Source organism: Hyperolius riggenbachi, chromosome 1 (assembly GCF_040937935.1).
Source record: "Hyperolius riggenbachi isolate aHypRig1 chromosome 1, aHypRig1.pri, whole genome shotgun sequence".
Taxonomy (NCBI): Eukaryota; Metazoa; Chordata; class Amphibia; order Anura; family Hyperoliidae; genus Hyperolius; species Hyperolius riggenbachi.
In genome coordinates, this window is record NC_090646.1 from 409,145,571 (window position 1) to 409,162,661 (window position 17,091).

At 41.5% G+C, this 17,091-nt stretch overlaps 1 protein-coding gene and 1 non-coding gene across 7 annotated transcripts in view; both read left to right on the forward strand.

The window, feature by feature from the left end:
• RFX3 (regulatory factor X3) overlaps positions 1–17,091 on the forward strand; it is a 367,918-nt gene that overhangs the window by 226,151 nt on the left and 124,676 nt on the right. The gene's annotated exons all lie outside the window — the stretch shown is intronic.
• Positions 13,024–13,097, forward strand: TRNAN-GUU (transfer RNA asparagine (anticodon GUU)). The gene has a single exon. It is a non-coding gene; the product is annotated as a tRNA-Asn (tRNA).

Below are 17,091 nucleotides of genomic sequence, written 5' to 3' on the forward strand. Positions count from 1 at the left end.
AGTGTAACAATCCCTGCGCCAACCTCCCACCACCCTGACATCTTAACATTTCCAACAAATTGGCTTTGTGAATGTGTCTAATTATTATTTTTTATTTATAGAGCACCAATATCTTCTGTAGTGCTGTACAATGTACAGAAAAATACAATAATGGGGAGTATAGATACATGAGCAGCTTAACACACTGTACAATCAGGGCAACTGGTGATATACGTACAGATACATGCAATCAATGTGTAGTTTGGAAAACTTCACCATTCACCTATACTGATGGATGTTCATTTGATAAAATGCACAGAAACAGGATACACAAGGGAGAGGTCCCTGCCCCTGTGAGCTTACAATCTAGAGAGTAAGGGGGTGGAGACACTGGAAATGTCTAATGGAGCACACATAATATCTCTGTTAGGGCTTTGTTAGTACTCATTTAGGCCCGTTTTACACTTGCAAGTGTGCATTGTGTTACCCTGTTTTATGGCAGGAGAACGCAACAGCATTGCAAGGCAATGGGACTCAGCACACTTGCCACGTCTCATCGTGATGGAAGTGCCTAGTCCAACTCAGGGACAACAGAACCTTACTGGCAGACTTCCTCGGCAGGAGAAGTATTGTAAGGAATGGGCGACGCATACCCTTTAAAAAGGTTGGCAGTGGCATTGTGGCTCATGCCTGGAATGACGTGAATATGATGGGCATCTCAGGGAATCCCAGTGATGTACTTCTTGCCCAGCAGGGAGTAGTCACTGAGCAGGGGGATGGCGCTATGTATATCATTCTGTCAGCGCACTTTGCTGCAGGGTAATATGTCATTTTTTGGGTTGCAGTGGGATGCTGCAGGAGCATTGCATCCCCACCGCAACACGAAAATTAGATGTTACACCGGCCTTAAAATGACTCACTACATGGATTGGGTTTATTTGTGGGTACTTACTAATTTCATACATGAATGCTCATGTAGTTAAGGAGTCTTTAGGTTGTGAAAACCACCAGGTGTCTTATATGTGATGTCTTTTAAGCCTTGGTCCTAATGGTGGTGTTTTGTGACGGATTGCAAAGCTCCAGCAATTGCTGAAATTGCGTACATCCGTAATTTTACCACAATTCCCAGGATTGTTCCAAAAATGCTGCAGCCCGATCAGTGAGTATGATCGGCAAGCGCAAGAGCTGCAGGGGAACCACTCTCATAGGGTTTCACTGCCGTAGTGCTTTGCTGATGGCCAGTGATTGGCAAACGCTACGGAAGTGCTGCTACTGGGTCCCACTCTTTACAAGGACTTTGTCTAAAGGTCAACATACAAATTATATATATGGTGAATCTGTAAACAGGCAATATTTCAGTGATCAAAACTTAATTGGGAAATATTGATCATATCACTATTTTGCACCAGATTTGATGTAGTAATCTGATCAAATACCATTAGGAGCACTGCCACTGCTAGCTTTATACCATTCAATATAGTACAAAGCTGTGTTACCAGGGTTTGCACACTGCTAAGTAGATAAAATAATGAGCTTTCCTGTTCTCTGTTCAGTCAATAAAACAATAAAAAAAAATTGATTGGCATGGCCTTTTTCTTAGAGCTAATGTTGCCCATGATGACCTGCACAGCATGTTTTTAAAAAAAAATAACATTTAAAATGTTTTGTTCCCAGCTCTGAAGAAGACAAACTAGACATTTCAATGAATTTCTAGTGTCACTGTCATAAGGGAATTCCCTGTAAACATCTGGGAGTATTCACAGAGAGAAACAGCAATGACAACACTTCACTTCCCCATGCCCCCTATGACAGATGCTCTTCAGAAATATAGAAACAATTAGATTAGGCCAGTGACAGCAGTCAAATATTTCAGTCCAGAAGCACTTGTGCATGAGCGCATGCACACTGGTCACATCTGTGAGCTCCAAATCACGCATGCCCAATAAATGTGAATTATCATGCATAATTTCATGCACGAGATAAACTGCTTGTGTGCAAAGGCACTCACTTTTACTGGGCATGCACAGTTTGGGTGCTCATGCATTCCCAGTTCAATTGCACTGGGAATGCACTGAGTAAAAGAGATGCTGGACAAAAGGCACCCTGGATCTTAAACTCAGCATAAGTATGCACAGTATCTGTTTCAGCATCACTGGCTGTGCACTAATTTCAGGTGTGTGTAAATCTGATGAAGCTAAACGGGCCTTCTGACACCATGACAGCTACTATTGTTTAAAAAATGAATTGATATTTCCCTCAATTCTGCTTTCATTCAAAATCAGTCACTAACATCTTGCCAAAACTCAAAAAAGCAAATATAGATGTTATCTACTGAGATGGCTGATAGAATGTTGCACTGCTTATTAGTTCACTGCTGGATGTCAGAGGTGTGTGCAACCACCAGTGAGTCCATTAAAAAAGGATAAGTTCACTAATCCTGTAAACTGAATGTAATTATGGTATATTGCACAAGGATAAAGAAGGACAATGAGGTGCTAAGATACTTTGATAGCATTCAACCAAAACAGGGGGCTTCACTGTGAGTAGATGATAACATCCCACTGTTATTACTATGCAGTGCTTGGTTTGGGCAATGTGTGGTTAGTAGGCACTAGTGTCATTGGCATGCACACAAAGATAAATGAAAAAATTACATAAATTATCAACTACAGGAAGGACTGGGCACCAGATGGCAAAACAGACTATGGAGAATGGGTATTGAATAGTTTTATTTTGTAAAGGTTAGACATAAAATGGGACTGTTAGTGTTGTGCAATAGGGTAGAAGGGTGTTAGCTTTACTTGTTAGGATTAAAACCTTAAAGCAACCTGAACTGAAAAATAAAAGTCAAAATAAAAATACTTACACCATACTTGCCCCCAACGTAGTTTTCTCATCAATGTTATTCTCTTCTCCCACGTCCTGTTTGTCCACTGTGATCCATGGAATTCTCTGTCCTCGGTTTTAAAAATGGTAATGGTTTTAATAATGGTAATGTTCCATTAAGAGATTCCGGATCAGCACTCTGTTAACCAGTAATATCGTCCTCATAGAGAAATTACCTTACACATTAGTTGCCCTTTCAGTTATGACAACAATTGATATAGTGGAAAAGGACCCTAAGGGCCTGTTTCCACTACACGCAGATTGTGGATGCAGAAAACTGACTCCAATGAATGCCTATGGGAAATCTGCATCAGAAAAATCACATTTAGGGGGAAAAGGCCCATAGGCATTCATTGGAGTCAGTTTTTCTGCATCCAGAATCCGCGTGTAGTGGAAACAGGCACTAAGGCTTTCAGCTTCCGGTGACACAAGTACGACTAGACCTGGAGGGAATTGTTGTTAGAAGAAAATGGTGAGCTTCTGAGAGGAACTGATGGCAAGATATGTATTTAATATTCATTTGCAGGTACATCATGTGTTTATTTTAAATAACTTTACTTGGCTCAGGTACCATTTTAGGTTAGGCTTTAGGAAAGGGTTAACATTTAAGCGGATCCGAGATTAAAAACTAACTATAATAAGTAACTTGTCTATATATCTTATCTAAAGTTTAGATAGTTTACACAACAAATCTAGCTGCAAACAGCTGCTTCAAGAGTTTATGATTATTTATTACTGTGATACAATGAGGGCAGCCATGTTCTGTTTGTCACAGGCCTGAGGGCTGGAGATGCTATCAGCTTGCCTGTGTGTAATGTGACACATTTAGTCCCCTCTCCTCCTCCCTCCTCCCCTCTGCCTCTGAAATCTCTGGCTAGTAACCTTCTCCTCCTCCTGCCCAGACTGAGCTCCCATAAGCCCTTGTTACAGTGCCAAGGCAGACACAGTTTTGAAAGTTTTGAATGAAGGATTAGCATCTTTATCACTTAATACATTGAGACCAGTTACTGTTGAAATTTGATTTTTATGGTGACAATCCCGCTTTAAAGGACTACTATTGCAAAAAAAGGCAGTTAAAATCTGACAGAAACGACAGTTTTTGGGCCAGTCGATCTCCTCATGGGGGATTCTCAGGGTTTTCTTTGTTTTCAACAGCATTTCCTGAACAGCAGTTGCAAAGTCTAACTGACAAAATAGGGTGCAAGTGAGTAGGGAGGCTGGCTGGTATCTTACTATTTTGACAGTTAAACTGCTGTACAGGAAATTATGTTGAAATAAAAAACTGAGAATCCCCATGAGGAAAGGGACTGGCCTAAAACCTGTCGGTTCTGTCACATTTTAACTGCCTACTTTTTTTTCTCTGGAGTGGTCCTTTAAACATTAGCAAAGTGCCGAAACGAATCCCTCCCTGCTTTTAGTATGTGTGCAGCTGAGAGGTGATCACTAGATAGATTGTAATATATAAATACAACAGCTATGCAATACAATGCAATAGCAGCTTTCAGAGCAGATAAACTGTACTTTGGGACCTTGTAGTTTGTAAACAGACAATATTACTTGTGCACAAAAGCAAATATGGTAACTGTACGGGTAATAAAAAGTAGGAAATGACATTTTTATTGAGCGTTATGTCAGAGTTTTATTCCACTTTAAAGCACAGTGCAAAAATGCTGTTACACTTCAATATCAGTAATAGAAGACATAATAATAACATATACGTTAAGGGGGGGGAAAAAAAGATTCTCGCATGACTTGACTAAATCTAATTCTTAAAAATGCAATTTGTTCACCAAACAGCTCATTATTTATCTTAGATCATTTTCCCCATGGGAAGTCCTGTCATATTTGTTATGGTTTTACATTACGTGCATAATTACTATTAATTTTAACGCCTACACCTAAGCACCCAAGAAAGCATTATTTGTGTTTTTTCGCTGTAATGTCTGCAAAGTGCTAGGGCTAGTCCTTCCTCGCTGCAGGAGTAATTATGTAGCATAACTTACTAGCGAACAATGATACATTAAAAATGAACCGAACAATATAATTAGCATGCTCGAATGTGAGAACTCTTGTAGTGTGCCACTGCAGCTCTGTATGAAAAGCCTTCTGCAAAAACCCAACCAGACAAAAAATATGTCAAGCCGAATTAATCCAGAAGTGTGAGCGTAGATTGCAAGCTTGTCGGATATTTTTAGAGCTCCATTTCAAGTCCACTGAATTATGAAGTGACCTTCTACATAGAATTCTTCAAGATGAGTGGCTAAAACAAAGCATTATGCACAAAAATCCATTTCATAACCAAGTGAACCTTACTTGCCAACCAGTACAACCAAGCATGACAATAATGTGAATCGACAGAACACACCACAACCAAACAATGTACCTAATTTGTTGTTGTTATTATTAGTCAGTGGATAATATCCAGTCATTGCCAACACAGTATCGATAAAGCACCTCATACTTTGTGACTGGTTCATGACTCACCCTAACCACACTCCAGTCCACCTAGCTGCAGTTTAGTTCCACTTCTTTTATTATTTTGTATTTATATTTTATTTTATTTCAGGACAAAGCCTCTACACTCATATTTTGTGACACTGGCCAGACTCCGGAAATGTGCTTTTATTTTTGTTCATTTTGTGCACAATCTGACTGGCTCTTAAATTTTTCGTACTTCATGGGGGAATTTTTTGTTATTCTGGAAAGCCACTTTAATTCAGGATTTACAACCTTTTGTTTTTGGAAGCTTGCAACCTACCTACGCACTTTTCTTTGACTTTTCAAAAACGTCACTTCACCTTAAAGAGAAACTCCGACCAAGAATTGAACTTTATCCCAATCAGTAGCTGATACCCACTTTTACATGAGAAAAATAATGATTTTCACAAACAGACCACCAGGGGGCGCTGTATGACTGATTTTGTGCTGAAACCCCTCCCACAAGAGGCTCTGGTACCGTACGGTACTCTGGGCAAACTGTCACAATGTAACAATGTTCAGACAGGAAATAGCTGTCTGTTAAAGCCAGACCAGCTAGAAACAGCTCCATAATCTGCCCACAGTAACAATGTCACCATGTAATACAAGTCAGAATGTGAATCTGGGAGAGGAAAGATTTTACAATGAGCAAACACTGACTAAATCATTTATACATAATTATTGTAAAAATGAAGCACTTTTTTTATTACATTATTTTCACTGGAGTTCCTCTTTAAGTGGCAGGTTGTGTTACAGAATAATTCTGTGTGTCAGCTCACTGCCCAATTAATTTAATGGGCCTGTTCACAGTACAGCCTTGTAGCTGATCATGTCTATGTCCAGTCTCCATTGCAGTTCACACTAATTAGAATGTGTGTGTTATGCAACTGGCCACTGTGATCCTAGCGTTAGGCTAACATTCATAGTGGGGCATTGCAGTGCATTGTGTCGAACAATATAATCACATTACTAACATGATGCAGTCATGGCTACGAGCAGTTTGAAAACGGTTTTGTGAACCGAAACAGCAGTCTGTCATTGCTGCCACCGGGTGCTATTAAAGAGCTATAATTACAGACAGCGGTGCCGGTCTTTCTTGCTTTGGTTGGACAGTGGTTGTCCTTGGCAGGTTTTGGTATGCCATATCAATTGTTATGTATAGAGTACTTGGGGGCCCCATGTAAAACTTGCACTGGGGCCCATAGCTCCTTAGCTACGCCACTCAGTCTAGTGTTTGTAAATTGTAGTAAAGGAACTAGGTCTTTTTGCCAATCAGAATGTCAAAATTGAACTGTAAAAATTACAGTTGGAGGTGGAAAGATAGATCTGGGCTACAAGACATTTGTCCTTTAGCATTGTTTAGCGCATTCATCTGCTTTGATCAATTAAAAAGGAATAGAGACTGCAGAAAATACCCATCTACATTAGTCTGCTGTATTTTTGTTTTTGTTTTCTCACTCAGCCAGTTTTTCTGTATTTCATACAACTAGCTAATAGTATTGCTTGTGTTTACCAAATCTCATCTAGAAACATATGATGAATCTGATCTGCTTGAGATTTCGGAAGCACTGATTTGCTGTACTTCCAGCCTTAGAAATCTTTCACCAGCTGAAACTGATCACGTTTTTCCATGTCTTCTGGTACACACGTGCAACGCTATTTGCTATTTGTCTGCACCTTCTGCTGCTGCATCTGCTTATGTCTCCTTCCACATGCTGTGATTTCCTGAATACCACTGGTACCTCATTTCTTGCCTTTTCTAATCCTTTCTCTTATGGTTGACCGCATTCATCAGGTATTGTTTTGGTCTTTCTCTAAAGACTCTGTAGCACTGCACTACAGGCTTTAGAGATCTCAAGGCCACGACTCTAGTTAACCAAAGCAAACAGAGGCACTGGACTTGTGGTATAAAGAAACTCATTTACTGAAGGCTTTTTCCTAGAATAGCTCTAGCACAGACAATATTCTAACTCTCTTCAGACTCCAGCATCACATCACGACAAATGTGCTGCAATTACAGACTGAGACCTGGTGCCCCCTTATATCACACTATAATATGAGGACACAAGATAGGGTTACTAGCCCTTCAAAATGTAATAGGACTTCACTAATTCTACTTTGTGTTGTACTCAATCAGCTATTTTGTTTAAAAATTCCTGCACAACGGCATTGTTAACTGTCCTTGCTGCTGCACTGCCAAGCTATTTTGCATGATTCCCTTTGTTAGAACATTTTTACTTTCTACAATTATAAAACTGGCTTCCAGGGATACAGACCTCCCAATGAATATGGCTTAAACAACTTTCATTTTCAGGGACTCTGAAGTAGCATACATGTGAAAAAATGCCTGTTTCAAATGGTTCAGGATAGCGATTGTAGAATATCGTAAAATATTGATAATATTTACTACGATCTAACCTCTCCCTTATTCTCACACAGAACCCTCCCCTGGTGGTGCCTAACCTCAACTCCCCCCCCTTCTTGGTGGGCACCTAACTTTAACTACCCCCTAGTGGGTGCCTAACCTTAACCCCCTGGTAGGTGCCTAACCTTAAACTCCCTCCCCCCGCAGCTAATCTAACTCCCAAGGCAACTAACCTTAATACCTGTTGGTAACTAACCTTAACTCACCCCCACACCTAACCTTAAAACCCCCCCCCCCCCCACAACTATCAATCTGAGAGCCGAAGTTTGTCTATTAAAGCCAAACTCCTGTGAGATAGTGGTGATAGTGAAATTATGGAGTCGGGGATAGTGGCTTGGATAGTGGAGCTTGGACGCAGGGCATAGCGGCAGTGATAGAGAGAATTTGGGGGCCATGGATGGCCACATGATAGCAGAATTTGGCCACTGGGGAAGCGGCGGTGAAAACAGAAAGTGGGTGCCAGGGATAGCTAGGGTTTACTGTCAGGATATCCAGACACCCATTTTACTGGCCCCCCCTTTTAAATGTATGCATATTAGACTGAGCTTTGCTTTATCCAACTACAGGGTGCACTCACTCTACAGCCTGTTTGAACTTTCACTAGTATAAGCATACCTTTGCTCCTGCAAGACAGTGGAAGGCAGTGATTTTGGCTGGATGGAATTCCTTCTCTTTCCAAAATAATTTTCAGCATTCAGTAAAGAAGTACTAAAAAGGAGATAAGAAGAGCAGTATCAAGCTTGAGTTAAGATAAGTTATTTATACACTTTTGCTTAGTAGTTGCTGAAAAGATTTTTTTTAATAAGGTTAAAAAACATCCCCTTTGAGAAAACTTTAGAGAAAAAGTTACTGAATCAGGCTCATAGAGTAGTGTATCCACCTCTCACCCTCCCACTTCCATTTACTATGTAAATTTAGCTAAGTTGAGTGTACTTATTTAGGGGACTTCTGCATAAACTAGCATACAAAAGAAATTGGAAGAAAAAGGAATGTTGCAATTATGAGCCTCACGTAAGTATGAAAAATAGAAAAACTCTTTATTCAATAGAAAGACAATATGTGTCTGACAGATTAAGCCAATCCATCAGAGTGAACATACAAGATAAAACCAATTAAATCCAACAGCTGATACAGTATGGGTCGACCCCACCCACACATAAACGTGTACATGTCCTAAAAGGTTGGCCAATAAACTAGCATACCCCCAGGTGGCAGAATCACCTTTTTATGTCAGTGGACATTTTAAAAAAATGTTTTTTTCCGCTCATATAAAGAATATGGACAAGTAGTGTAGCGTATTATATATATAACTTACAACTAAGATATGTTCTGTAATTCCCTGCAACCCCCATGTTATTACATTTGAAAGGAAAAGCGGATTTCTTTTCTTTACAGTGGGCCCTAGGATTTTTTTAAAGCACTTCCTCTAGTGAAACCATAAGCTAAGTTAATTTCCACATATAAGCAACAGAAACTGGAAAGTCATGATGACAGTTTATTCTGAAACACACCTCTCTTTATCTGAGCTGTCCAGGAGAGAAAGAATAAAACATTTGTCTTGTGGACAGAAAGATCTCTCCTACATGTTTAAACTTGCCCTGTGTCATTGAAGCATATCAACTTTTGTTAATATGTTCCATATCCAGACATGATCAAATACATTCTGTACTTTAAGTGTACATAGTGCTTTACTGATTATCTATGCATTCCTCTGCTTTCATTTACCTAGATTGGGTAATGTTCAGGGTAGTCTGTGTTCTGGGTAATGTGTGTTTGTATATGTGTGTATATATATATGTATATATATATATATATATATATATATATATATATGTATATATATATATATGTATATATATATATATGTATATATATATATATATGTATATATATATATATATATATATGTATGTATATATGTATATATATATATATATATATATATATATATATATATATATATATATATATATATATATATATATATATATCTATATATATATATATATATGTATGTATATATGTATATATATATATATATATATATATATGTATATATGTATATATATATATATATATATATATATATATATATATATGTGTATGTATATATGTATATATGTATATATATATATATATATATATATATATGTGTATGTATATATATATATATATATATATATATATATATATATATATATGTATATGTATATGTATATATATATATATATATATATATATATATATATATATCTTGGTGACTTAAAGGGACCCTTAACTGAGAGCGTTATGGGTGTTTCCTTTTAAACAATACCAGTTGCCTGGCATTCCTGCTGATCCCTTTGGCTCCAGTAGTGGCTGAATCACACACCTGAAACAATGCATGCAGCTAATACAGTCTTACTTCAGTCAGAGCACCTGATCCACATGCTTGTTCAGGGGCTGTGGCTAAAAGTAGTAGAGACACAGGATCAGCAGGAGAGTCAGGCAACTGGTATTATTTTAAAAGGAAAAATCCATATTCTTCTCAGTTTAGGTTCCCTTTAAGGAAGGTAACTCCAGTTCTTAAAATGAAGGTGTTGGCAATATATGTCTACCATTACGAAATAGGTTGTAAAGATACATGTTAATGCACTGCAGGAGTACACCAAGAGCAATGACAACCAGGGTACTTTAACCACTTTAGCTCCCTTGCTACGCATATCTACGCCCCTGTAAAATTCACTTCAGGCTCAGGGGAGTAGGTATGCATACTGTTTACTTACCAAGCCACTCACGATCGCCACTTGTCTCCCGTCCGCATTCGCCACAATCTTCTCCCTCCATTATCTGGGAATGGATAACAGCTGTTTCCACCCCGATCACTGTGTCTGCAATGACTCAGAGCTTCCGGCAGCTCTGATTAAAAAAATCTGACAAAAACAAATGTGAAACACTTGGTTCGTGTTATATTTACTCAAAACGGAACTCAGTGTAGCGCAATCTTGTGGCCAAATAGTAAAAATACATCCAAATACACTCTAATACACTAATCTATGGGGTAGGGGAGGAAGGGGGTTTTTTTTAACCCCTTCCTCCCCTACCTCATAGTTATCAAAATAACACACTTGTTAAAAACATTTCAAAAAAATTACACCATTTAAAAAAAATATATGAATCGTTACCTTAGGAAATTATTTAAAATGTATGTCATGAGGGTATATTACTGTGGCTTTTGTAAATAAAGGCTTGGAATTATTATTAAAATGTAAAAAAAACTAAACGGAAAAATAGACACCTTTATTACCAAATAAAATATTATTGCCATACATTGTACTTTGTTTTTTACACCTTGCTTTTACACAATTTAAATGTTGTAATAACCGAGACAAATGGGCAAATAAAATGTGTCTGTTTCATCATCAATAGCACATGTAATTTTTAAACTACAATGGCTGAAAGCTGAGAAATGGTGAATTGTAAAAAATGTATATGAATAAAATAATTCTTAGCAAAAAGTACTGCCCAAAGAAAGCCTAGTTTGTCTCACAAAAAAAAATATATAGATCATTTCAGTGTGATAAGTAGCAATAAAGTTATTGGCGAATGAGTGGGAGAAGCGTGATGTGAACGTTGCTCTGGTCCTGAAGGGGAAAAAAACCTGTGGTCCGGAACCGGTTACCGTATATACTCGGCTACAAGTCGAGAAATTTAGGACTGACTCACAATTTAAAAGTGGGGGGGTCGACTTATAGTCGCGTCAGCCCTAAATTTCCAAACTTGTAGCCGAGGTCGGGGTGCCCCTTTCTCCTCACTACTCTACACTGCACTGCCCCTCTCTAGCTCTCCCTCCCTCCTGCCTCCTCCTAATTATAATTGTGGCCAGTTTTCCCTATAAACTCCCCCTCCCCTTCCAGCCGCTATGGTGCCTGCCGTTCTGGCCCCTCTCTCCCCCGTGTTCAGTGAATGAATGCAGTGTAGAAAGCTGACATACGTTACCTAATCCATCGCTGCGCGCTGTGTCCTTTGATCTCCTCTTCGCTCATGCCGGCGAGCATACTATAGCGTCTCTCCTGCTTCAGTACCATGTGACTCCCGATGTCACATGGTACTGGAAGCAGGAGAGACGCTATAATATGCTCGCCGGCATGAGCGAAGAGGAGATCAAAGGACACAGCGCGCAGCGGTGGATTAGGTAACGTATGTCAGCTTTCTACACTGCATTCATTCACTGAACACGGGGGAGAGAGGGGCCACCCGGGGAGAGAGAACGGCAGGCACCATAGCGGCTGGAAGGGGAGGGGGAGTTTATAGGGAAAACTGGCCACAATTATAATTAGGAGGAGGCGGGAGGGAGAGCTAGAGAGGGGCATTCACTAAACACAGGGGAGAGAGGGGCCACCCGGGGAGAGAGAGAATGGCAGGCACAATAGCGGCTGGAGGGGGAGTTTATAGGGAAAACTGGCCATAGTACTCAGGATATCCGATCTGCATACAGAATGCAGAACAAAATGAGTTAAACAGTGAAAAGCTGAAGCAGCACCTGGGGACCAGGAGGAGTTAATGGCTGCAGAGTTTTATGCACTACAGCCATTAACTTCTCCTGTTCCCCAAAGGCAGGCATTACTTCTGGACCCCAAGTGTAGAGCCAGTAACCCCTCCTAGTCCCCACCTGCAGCCATCAACTTTCCTAGGCCGACTTATACTTGAGACTTGGAGAAATACCAGCTTTTGGGGATCAAATTTGGGGGTCGACTTATACACGGGGTCGACTTGTATCCGAGTATATACGGTAATATGCAAATAATCCTATACAATTCCCCTGTTTTGGAAGCTAAAAACAAAATCTCCTCCTCCTCCTCCTCCGTTTTGTCTTGTTTTCCAGGGATTTGTAGGATCTCAAAAGCAAGCTCACATACATTGGCCAGGAATTGAACCCAGGTCAACTGCTTGGAAGGCAGCTATGCTCACCACTATACCACCAACACTACATGCTGAATTTGAAGTCTGGAAGATTCCAGGGCTATGGCCGCCGATTGGCCCATGTGGTAAAACAAGGTGTAAAAAACAAAGTACACCTAGCAGAGGATGGTTTTAATCCATCAACCTCTGGGTTATGGGCCCAGCACGCTTCAGCTGCACCACTCTGCTGCCACACAGTGAGTGCTTCATTGTAGGAAAACATGGCGTTAAACTTCTTGGAGCAGACTTACTTCCTCCCTCCAAAAGACACACATACATCCCCATAAAATCATTTAGCAGCAACTGCATGCACAGTCTCTGTGGCGCAATTGGTTAGCGCGTTCGGCTGTTAACCGAAAGGTTGGTGGTTCAAGCCCACCCAGGGATGGCTTTCTATGATCCTTTCATGATGACAAAGGCCAGAAAGAGGAGGAGTGCCCATTTTTCCGTACGGCAAAGCGGTCTCACTCACTTTTTTCCTACAACGAAGCATCTGCTGTATGGCAGCAGAGTGGTGCAGCGGAAGCGTGCTGAGACCATAACCCAGAGGTTGATGGATCGAAACCATCCTCTGCTAGGTGTACTTTGTTTTTTACACCTTGCTTTACCACATGGGCCAATCGGCGGCCATAGCCCCTAAGAGAAAGTGTCATTAGGGCCTTGCTGTAACATATATTGTAGTGTAACTATTTCAACTAATGTATCCTTCTTAAACTTCTTAAACTTGAAGATTGTATACAAATGTAAGCAGAGTGGTGCAGTGGAAGTGTGCTGGGCCCATAACCCAGAGGTTGATGGATCGAAACCATCCTCTGCTAGGCATGATTTCACTTTTGCACCTCACTTTATCGCATGGGCAAAACGGTTTCCATAGCCCTGTAAGAGAACGTGTAATAAGTGCCCTGCCGTAACATAGATATTACGGTAGCTAAGACTACTCCTGGGCCTTTCTTGTAGTTGAAGAGATGAATGAACTTTGACACCACACTTAGAAAAAAAAAAAAGCAAACAGAGAAGCTTCCCCATATTGGAGCATTGGATTTGGTAAAGTCTTAAGCCAATGTGTTGTAAGACACAAGTAAGCGTTAGGTTAGCAGGAATGGTTGCATGGCATAGCTTTTCATCCTTCCCACCCTTCAAATTCAGCATGTAGTGTTGGTGGTATAGTGGTGAGCATAGCTGCCTTCCAAGCAGTTGACCTGGGTTTGATTCCTGGCCAATGTATGTGAGCTTGCTTTTGACATCCTACAAATCCCTGGAAGACAAGAGAGGAGAGAGAGAGAGAGAGATATCCGGATGCTCATCCGGATATTCCGGATATCCAGAATCCGGATGAGCATCCCTGGTAGTAATAGGTGGATAGTGGTAGCAGGCAGGTAGTGATTGGTAGATTGTAATAGCAGGTAGTGATAGGTAGATTGTAGTGGCTGTTAGGTAGAGATTGGCAGATTGTATTCACCAGCAGGTAGTAATAGGTGGATTATGGTAGAAGGCAGGTAGTGATAGGTAGATTGTAGTAGCAGGTAGGTAGTAGATTGTAGTGTCCGGTAGGTAGTAATAGCAGGGCTGGGTTTGTATTTTTCATTGTCCAAGCCCTGCTGTCAGCAACCACCCCATGACCAATAGGATGCGCAAGCACAGTCTTGCAAAAAGGGAAACTGTACTCGCTTGTGCCCAAGGAGGTGGCTGTGGCAGAGAGGGCTAATTAAGTTGTATGACCACCTCTTGCCGCTGTGTCTAGCTACTTGCAAATCTTTGCTCACTTTTCCCTGCGGACCAACACCCCTCGCCACACCTTAATATTAGGAGTCTTTGTGCCACTCCAGGTATCAGTACTGTGCAGCTTTTGTTCCCCGTAATGCTGAGAAATCAGCAGAGTAGTGACATGAAGCTGTGCCAAAAAACCCCATTGATTTCTGTTGTGCCACTTCATGTCCCTCCTCCCCTCCCAGTAGAGCAGCACATGCCCCTTGACTGTAGCTGAACAGTGCGTATATACAGTATTCGTTTCCCATTCTATCACTCTTACAATAGCTAAGGTTAACAGTTACTGATCATGTTTCTAAAGCTCAAGGTGTGTGTGTGCGTGCGTGCGTGTGTGTGTTTGTGCGCTCGCATGTGTATATGCATGGGTGTGTGTTGCAATTTGCAGGCAAATGATTCTATAGTCCAATATCTATTACAGCAAGAAACTCTCTTCCACCTTGTGATAAGTATGTACTAGGCCAGGGGTCTGCAACCTTTAAGACATAAAGAGCCACTTGGACCCGTTTCCGAAAAGAGAAAAAAACTGGGAGCCGCAAAACCATTATAAAACAAATCGTTAGCAGATATGACCCCCATATGCACAAATCGTTAGCAGATATGATCCCCATATGCACAAATCCTTCAGCAGATATGACCCCCATATGCACAAATCGTTAGCAGATATGACCCCCATATGCACAAATCGTTAGCAGATATGACCCCCATATGCACAAATCGTTAGCAGATATGATCCCCATATGCACAAATCCTTCAGCAGATATGACCCCCATATGCACAAATCCTTCAGCAGGTATGACCCCCATATGCACAAATCGTTAGCAGATATGACCCCCATATGCACAAATCCTTCAGCAGATATGACCCCCATATGCACAAATCGTTAGCAGATATGATCCCCATATGCACAAATCCTTCAGCAGATATGGCCCCCATATGCACAAATCGTTAGCAGATATGATCCCCATATGCACAAATCCTTCAGCAGATATGACCCCCATATGCACAAATCCTTCAGCAGATATGACCCCCATATGCACAAATCGTTAGCAGATATGACCCCCATATGCACAAATCGTTAGCAGATATGACCCCCATATGCACAAATCGTTAGCAGATATGACCCCCATATTCACAAATCGTTAGCAGATATGACCCCCATATGCACAAATCGTTAGCAGATATGACCCCCATATGCACGAATCGTTAGCAGATATGACCCCCATATGCACAAATCGTTAGCAGATATGACCCCCATATGCACAAATCGTTAGCAGATATGACCCCCATATGCACAAATCGTTAGCAGATATGACCCCCATATGCACGAATCGTTAGCAGATATGACCCCCATATGCACGAATCGTTAGCAGATATGACCCCCATATGCACAAATCGTTAGCAGATATGACCCCCATATGCACAAATCGTTAGCAGATATGACCCCCATATGCACAAATCGTTAGCAGATATGACCCCCATATGCACGAATCGTTAGCAGATATGACCCCCATATGCACAAATCGTTAGCAGATATGACCCCCATATGCACAAATCCTTCAGCAGATATGACCCCCATATGCACAAATCGTTACAGATACGACCCCCATATGCACAAATCGTTAGCAGATATGACCCCCCATAAGCACAAATCGTTAGCAGATATGACCCCCATATGCACAAATCGTTAACAGCTATGACCCCCATATGCACATTTCTTCAGCAGATCTGAAAAGAAAACCCATTTACTCACCTAGTCAGAAGACCTCCTGTCACGATCTCGTCCTGTCCCAACCCCGGGTCCCGACCTTGTGGCGCGCAACTCCCACGATCCTCTTCCTACGTCACGTCCTGCCTGCAGGGCTACGGGAAAATGGCCGCCCGAAGCCCTGCACTGCACTGGTCCGGCGGCCTCTCTGATAGGCTGCCTGCCAGCGACAGCACACACGTCACACGCGCGCCGCAGCCACTGACACCGGAGCCGGCTAGGAGCCGCGGCGAAGGTGAAAAAGAGCCGCATGCGGCTCCGGAGCCGCGGGTTGCCGACCCCTGTACTAGGCTGTTTCTCTCTTGACACCAGCAGTCTGTTGTAATCATATGCCATTTGTGTATCTAGTACACACTCACTTCCTCCTATATTTCTGCCGGTGGTTCAGCCTAGATGAGTAGAAGGAAGATAAGCAGCCAGAGACACACACCACAAACAGCACCAGTTGTCAGAGGTCTCCCTTGGGAAGTCTGACCTTCCATCCATCAGCCCTAGCAGCACAGGAGATCAGCGTGGCATGTCTGTATAACAACTCATCTGATTCCAGTGCAGGATTCCTGTCCTCTCTGCATTTTCCTGCAGCCCTGCTCTGATCCTTGTGCTCTGTATCTCTCTGCCTGCATGTCGGGTGAACTCACATGACATACAAAACAGGGCAGAGATGGGCGTACGAGAGAGAACGGCGCCGGAGACTTGGGCGCAGGACACAGCCAGTATATGGCTGATCCTGCTGCCGAACAAGTCCGGGCCGTGTTAATTACTATTCCCCCTCCAGGCCGACATGGATAGTGGGGGAATGAAATAATTCGGCTTCCAGCAATCGCTGGAATCCGAATTATTGTTTTAAAAG